This window comes from Choristoneura fumiferana, chromosome 23, assembly GCF_025370935.1.
Source record: "Choristoneura fumiferana chromosome 23, NRCan_CFum_1, whole genome shotgun sequence".
Lineage (NCBI taxonomy): Eukaryota > Metazoa > Arthropoda > Insecta > Lepidoptera > Tortricidae > Choristoneura > Choristoneura fumiferana.
This window is the reverse complement of record NC_133494.1, coordinates 13,541,575-13,548,740: the sequence shown is the minus strand read 5'-3', so window position 1 is coordinate 13,548,740 and position 7,166 is coordinate 13,541,575. Positions and strand designations below refer to the sequence as shown.

At 39.8% G+C, this 7,166-nt stretch overlaps 1 long non-coding RNA gene across 1 annotated transcript; it reads left to right on the top strand.

The window, feature by feature from the left end:
• Window positions 1–408: 408 nt before the first annotated feature.
• Window positions 409–1,989, top strand: LOC141440658 (uncharacterized). Its single transcript, XR_012452728.1, has 2 exons — window positions 409–969; window positions 1,492–1,989. It is a non-coding gene; the product is annotated as an uncharacterized lncRNA (long non-coding RNA).
• The last annotated feature ends 5,177 nt before the right edge of the window (window positions 1,990–7,166 follow it).

Sequence of the window (7,166 nt, the reverse complement as noted above, 5' to 3'; positions counted from 1 at the left end):
AGGCTCCAGAACGCAGAGGATGTTGGCGGATATTAAAGCCCTCTTCACAATACAATACAATACAATACAATACAAAGACTCTTTATTGTACACCAGACATAGTAAGCGATACAGAAAACAAATTATTAAAATTACAAGGTGAGCAATAGGCGCCTTATCGCTATGTCAAAGAGAGCGTAGTAGCGCGGAAATTTTCCTGAACACCGACAAGAACTCAACGCGTGAAATGGCCAGGGTGCGTACCGGTGGCTAGGTATTACAACTTTAGATATATTATTGGTAGATATAACTTTCAGTGGGTATAATGAATTGGCTAAGTAAAGTTTTTTGAAGAGGTGCTAAATATATTTTTATTCGATAGTCCACGTCTTAATAATCGAGGAACTGCAGCTCTTTTATTTTATTTCCTCTTATTAATTAGAAATATTTTTTTAAGTGGTCGATATGACGTTTGTGAGATTGAAATTGCAGAACCGTTGAGGGCTTAGTACTTAGTAGAAACAGTAATAAAAAAAAACGAAGTCAACTGTCACTGCTGTCACTGTCAAGTAGAATCTAACCTAAAACCGTTTTATTTACTTTGCGATTTGGTGCGATCAGTGTTTTTTGGATAATTTTTAAAGACCTCTCAGCACAAACTCAGTACTTTAAAATTTGCCGCATTTCTCCACGACCTTTGCATGATAATTGGACCACGATTGGATAGTTTCGACGACTATTTTGGCTCTGCTTCTTCGACAACGCTATCTTGCAGTCTCGACGACACTTGGCTTGACTTTTGGACCATATTTTCTATTTTAGCGGCTTCACCTTTCAATACGAAATGAGTGAATTTGTGCGAGCAGATTCAAGGAACTTGCCACACATGGCTATGAGTCTAGAATATTTTGACACCAGTGATAAGTATACAATGTTGCCGAAATCAAAGGAGATAAAGCACTCTTGTCCGCACCGGTAAAATGGATGAACGTAAGTACAAAAGTATATCAATACAGTTTCTTGTCTATTTTTTTTACATTACATTTTAGGGCATCAAAAGTTGAATATGTTGCCGGACCAAAGTTGTTTGAGAGCACAGAATAACAAAAACATATTACCTATATTGTGACCATTTACTTAGATATCAACTGACAATGTGATTGATGCGACAGGTGATGTTGTTCTGCATTGGCTGGTAAATATTATGATAGAGTAAAATTTCTGTGGTTAGTGAAACATTATATTATAACTACCTGTTGCCCGCGACTCTGTCTACGAAGAATTCGCTTATTGCTTTCCTGCAAGTACTATGTATTTTTTCGGGATTAAACTGTGAGATAAAAAGTAGCCTATGTTCTTCCTCGGGACTCCAACTACCTACATAATGAATTTCGGCTAAATCAGTTCAGCGGTTGAAGCATGAAAAGTTAACAGATAGACAGACAGAGTTCCTTTCACTTTATAATATTAAATATAAGTAAGGATTTATAATAATTTTGATCTTTTTTTCAGGTGGATGTAAACACACATTGGTGTTTTTATTTTGGTTGCAAGAAGAAGCCAGTGAAGGAGCATAACCTGTTTTTTCCAAGGACATGCATTTTTCCATAAAAAAAGAGGCATAGAAGTACCACGAAACTCCTCAATGGTTAATGGAAGAGAATAGAATAGATTTAAGATTTAGGACGGAAATGTAATTTTGAACATGACAATCTCTTAATACAGAAATGTATTTTTAGTTGACAATGCAAGTACAGTCGATAAAAAGTACAGTCAGCAAAATTTTTTTCTTAATAATATCATTTTTGGTTTTTATTTGTGTAAGCTTTTATTTTTCCTCACAATACTTTTTGTTGACTATACTTGTCTTGCATTGTCATCTAATCTGTAATCAGTATAAGTACTGCTGTGCTAAGCTAATGGTACTTTAAATTTGTATTCTCATTTTGGTTTATAATTATAATACATACATACTCGTACATTGCAAGTCGAATAAAATCTTGTAAAATATGTTTCTTTTCACTTATGATTTACATCATCAAAAATAACGAAAAAATGTGCAGAATTTGTAACATTGCTCACAGAGATTTTGATTAGGTTCGATTCCCGGTCATGTATGTATTAGAGTCAGACAAAATAAAACGGTTGAATGCCATATATATCCATACTAATATTATAAATGCGAAAGTGTATGTGTTTGTATGTTTCTCCGTCTTTCACGTCGCATTGGAGCGACGGATCGACGTGATTTTGGCATAGAGATTGTTTATGGGCCACAGAGTGATATAGGCTACTTTTTATCCCGGAAAAATAAACAGTTCCCGAGGGAACAGCGCGGAACAACCGAATTCCACGCGGGCGAAGCCGCGGGCAAAAGCTAGTATATATACACACATCCAGTTCAACTGGTAGAACAAACAATACAATCTAGGGTCACTGTCACAAGTACAAGTACTAAAAATACAAGTAAATCACCACGGTTTTGTTATAACTTATGATCAATGGTACGCATATTGTTTACACATATAACACACAAGTTAATCAAACCATGGTTGCTTAGGAAATGAAAAGTTTAATATGATTGACAGCCCTTTTATAGCCTGCCGGAAAAATCTTTACAGCGCGATTCAGCTTTTCCTTGAGACGAGATAGTGACATCTTTTGATGCAAAAGTAAACTAAATCCCGGTTTAACACATAGTGACCTATAATATTTGTGTTATATTTCCTTGTATTTCTTAGTAGTACTTCTAATGCCTTTATGGGGATGGCACAATATTTAATTTATTAAAAATACGACTTGTTTTTAAATTACCCTTTGCCAGGAATATTATATACATGTTCCAATAAATCAGGTCTTTTGAGACATATGTTTATGCTAAACGTTTTTATGATAATTTGTGTATTTATGAAATAAAACAATATAAATTATTGCATTTTTATTATATTACTCTGCAAATTAACTAAAACCATCTAAAACACATGCAATGCGTTTAGCTTATGCTAAACGTTTTTATGATAATTTGTACATTTATGAAATAAATAAAACATAAATTATTGCATTTTTATTATATTACTCTGCAAATTAACTAAAACTATCTAAAACACATGCAATAAGACAGCTTTGTCTACATAATTTTATGTGGTTATGGTTAATAACAGAGACGCTTCAAAAATACGGATTATTTAATCTTCAAATCACGCATTTCACATGTAACCTCAAGGTCGCTATGACTTTAGATGGAATCACCCCCTTTTTAGTAGCCACACAAAGCCACTTCATTCTGTAAATGATTTAGCAGAAACTCTTCCTTCAATACACTTTGAAATAAAGAATATAAACCCATTTGTGCATAAATATTTCAATGTATAGCATGACTCTTACTGAGACTATGTCCTTTTTATTGTTTTGCTAAAAAAACACGATATCTCTCCCTTCTGTTATGTTCTCCTTTGCTGTGTTTGATGTTGAAGGGCTAGAGGGTTCGTATAATCATGTTGATGAGCAACTTGCAGTGGAAGATGAAGCTGACTTGCACCAAGTCGCTTGTAAAGACTAGGATGCATAAATACGCAGAATTCTGAAAATCTCGTCAGTATTTCATAGACCAACGTACAAAGCATTAGAGAACATTTCTGTAATGCTCCATTTCAACTCGAATACTGTCGGAGTCGTCTGAATCCATTGTAGGGATACTGTGTTCGAATTTACTCGTAAGGCAGTCCAAATATCAAGCCAAGTGTCGTCGAGACTGCAAGATAGCGTTGTCGAAGAAGCAGAGCCAAAATAGTCGTTGAAACTATCCAATCGTGGTCCAATTATCATGCAAAGGTCGTGGAGAAATGCGGCAAATTTTAAAGTACTGAGTTTGTGCTGAGAGGTCTTTAAAAATTATCCAAAAAACACTGATCGCACCAAATCGCAAAGTAAATAAAACGGTTTTAGGTTAGATTCTACTTGACAGTGACAGCAGTGACAGTTGACTTCGTTTTTTTTATTACTGTTTCTACTAAGTACTGAGCCCTCAACGGTTCTGCAATTTCAATCTCACAAACGTCATATCGACCACTTAAAAAAATATTTCTAATTAATAAGAGGAAATAAAAAATAAAAGGCTGCAGTTCCTCGATTATTAAGACGTGGACTATCGAATAAAAATATTAGCACCTCTTCAAAAAACTTTACTTAGCCAATTATTGTATAATCTGGAATACGTAATACTATTATAATAAATACCAAAAGTAGGTTAGGTTAGAACTGCGACCCTATCAAGAAACGAAACTGCCTGAAAACTAGGTTAGGTTAGAATTGCAACTCCAACGATTTCATAAAGAAACTAATTATATCTACACATTATACTACTAAATACTTATAGCATAATATTGTGATATTATGTGTTATTTGTTATACCGATCATCTCTTAAGCCCTGATGGCCATTTGCTTCCACCATGGAGCCGCAGATGCATTTATGAGGCACACAAACATCGCAGCCCAGGCGGAGAGCTACTGCTACCCACAATGAGTCGTTGTCCAGAAGTATTTCCAAATAAGGAGCAAGCAAAGCCCATAACCACGCTCCCGCTTTGATTTTTGATACCGACTTCAGCCTGGCTAAATCCACCCTAGTGGCACACCCACCCACAAGTGCCAGAGCGTCTCTAGCCCCCACGTCATCCCAAACTCGTTATATCAGCGGAGCCCGAGGCAGCGACGCTATTAGGTGTCGAGCCGTCCACCTCGCCAGTGCACCATGCACAAACGGAATGGTAACCCGATGGGGTTTCATGAGAACTTTTAATTATAAGAGACAAGGCCACTATAATAACTCCATGTGCTGATGCGAGGAAGACTGGCAAGCCCACATTCTCCACACGCCGCAAACTGACCAAACTTGAACATGGGACTTGTTGAATTTAGTAGTGACGGGCAGGCTTCCTCCGCAGGTCGCATTCTGTCCTTAAGACTATAGAGTCCAAAGTGTATATGAGGCCGGTGTATGGGGCCGTTCGCCTGATGACTCGGTAGCCCTCCGGGTCTTGAGACGCTTGGTTTTTGCGTACGAAGCATCCTCCCGCGTCCCACACTAAATTGCCCTCGGAGCCGGATCGGTCCATTCAAGCCTTGCCGGTAAACTCGGGATGTGGTGCGACACTAGGGTCATTCCATAATGGGTCAGCCGTGGGCTTAGACGGAATTCGACCAGCTCATTTTCAGCTGGGTTTTGGAACACTGAGGTCACGATCCACAACACGCACTTTGTCACGGAACCCGGAAATCCAGACTGTGTCGTCTTGAAGTAGGATCTCAAGAACGCGTCCAATACTGCGAGAGGGATGTTCTGTTGGGCGAAGTGAAAAAAATACTTCCCACCCTGTACCTTTTTTACACCAGGTCTATCATTCTCCTTCTAACCTTGTCTACGGCGATTCTCAAATTCTTCGCAGGTGGGTGCGCCAGTAGGGAGATCAGCTTGGACCGCTTACCTTCAGTCTTACTATTCATGAAGCACTGTCGTCTCGAAAATCACCTCTTAAATTTGGTATTTACTCGTAGATGATGGCACCTAAGGAGCCTAAGGTCGTAAAGCAGGACTTGGCTTTCCTTATCCCCCCCCCTTGAGAGGTATAGGACTGAAGGCGAATATGGGACAGATTTAACCCCGCCTGTTCTCCTTCTTTAACTTCTTTAAGGTCTTCTTCTTGGTCTCAAAGGCTTTTTACAAGACCTTTACCCTCTTGGGTTCTTCTATTTTCCAAAGAGGCCATTTCTAGTGCACTAGAGACCAGGAAGCGTCTATTTTGCTCGCCCAGGAACGTTTGAAGAGTATTAATACCCATCTCATCTTGACTCTGTTACGAATGTGTTTCGCAGTCCCAAAATAAACCTATTTTTGAAAACCACTCCAATGGTTGTGTTCGGGTAAAACTTCTTCTTTTGACGTCACGTTGAGAGATACAAAGGAGACTGTATTGAACGTGTCCCTTGCGGATGAGCAATGGGTCCAAGCGTCCTTGCCATATGTAACGGTGGGTCTCGGTTGCGGCGTACGGCGGATGTGGGCTGCCAGCGTTCCTCGGATCGGCACATGGAGTTGGTGGCCTTATCTCTAATTTTTAAATCTCATAAAGGTTACCAATACCATTTCGTATGTGGATGATGCATGGCGAGCCGAATGAGACTGGCGTCACTGCACGGGGCTCCGCAGATACAATGAGTTTGCGGATGACGAGGGGGCTAGGGACGCTCTAGCACGGCCTGTGGGTGTAACCACTGGGGTGGGTTTGGCCAGGCTGAAGTCGGCATCAAAAAGTCAAAGCGGGAACGTTGGTTATAGGCGTTGCCTGTTCCTTATTTGGGAACAGTCTTGGACAACGACTCATTGCGGTGCCAGTAGCTCTCCGCCTGGGCTGCGATGTTTGTGTGCCTCATAACTGCAGCTGCGGCCTCCATGGTGGAACCGAATGGCCATCAGGGTGTGTTATGACCAGTATAACAACTTTAGATATACTTTCACTAGAATAAAAGATATTTGGCATAAATACCAGTAATTCATTATACCCCACTGAACGTTATATCGAACATAGGTTATATCACATATATTATACCATCATCAGGCCTACGCGTCTGTTCCAGACGAATTTTGGCGTGTTGCTGTGCACAACGTCTTTGGTGGCTGACTAGACCGATGCGAGAGCGACATGTCCGTCCACATCTCTGACAAGCGAAGTCTGCGGATGTTGTGCAGAACGGCCTTGGTGTCGTTTCTGTCTCTTTTCAATAAGTGCATTGAGCCAGGCAAGCCTTCATCGCAATACTTGCGCCCTCCAACACACGTCAGCCACAATCAGTGCATTTTTCCGCAAGCTTTTCTCAGTCTAGGTGGTCAATTTGAAGACGGCATATCTCACTAAGCGCAGTCCTTAAATCTCAGCAAAGGTCTCACGACGTTTCATTTGGCATTATACCATATTACTGTTAGGGGCTGTTTCACCATCCATTGATTAGCGTTAACCGACGGTTAAATGTGATGCCGTCTCCGTCTATGAGTCTATTCGAACAAAACAAATAGAGACGGCATCACAACCTAACCACCGTTAACAGTAATCAATGGATGGTGAAACAGCCCCTTAGTATATTAATAGTTTGGTACACAAGTACAACAAGTCCATGATACCGGAATAGTTAG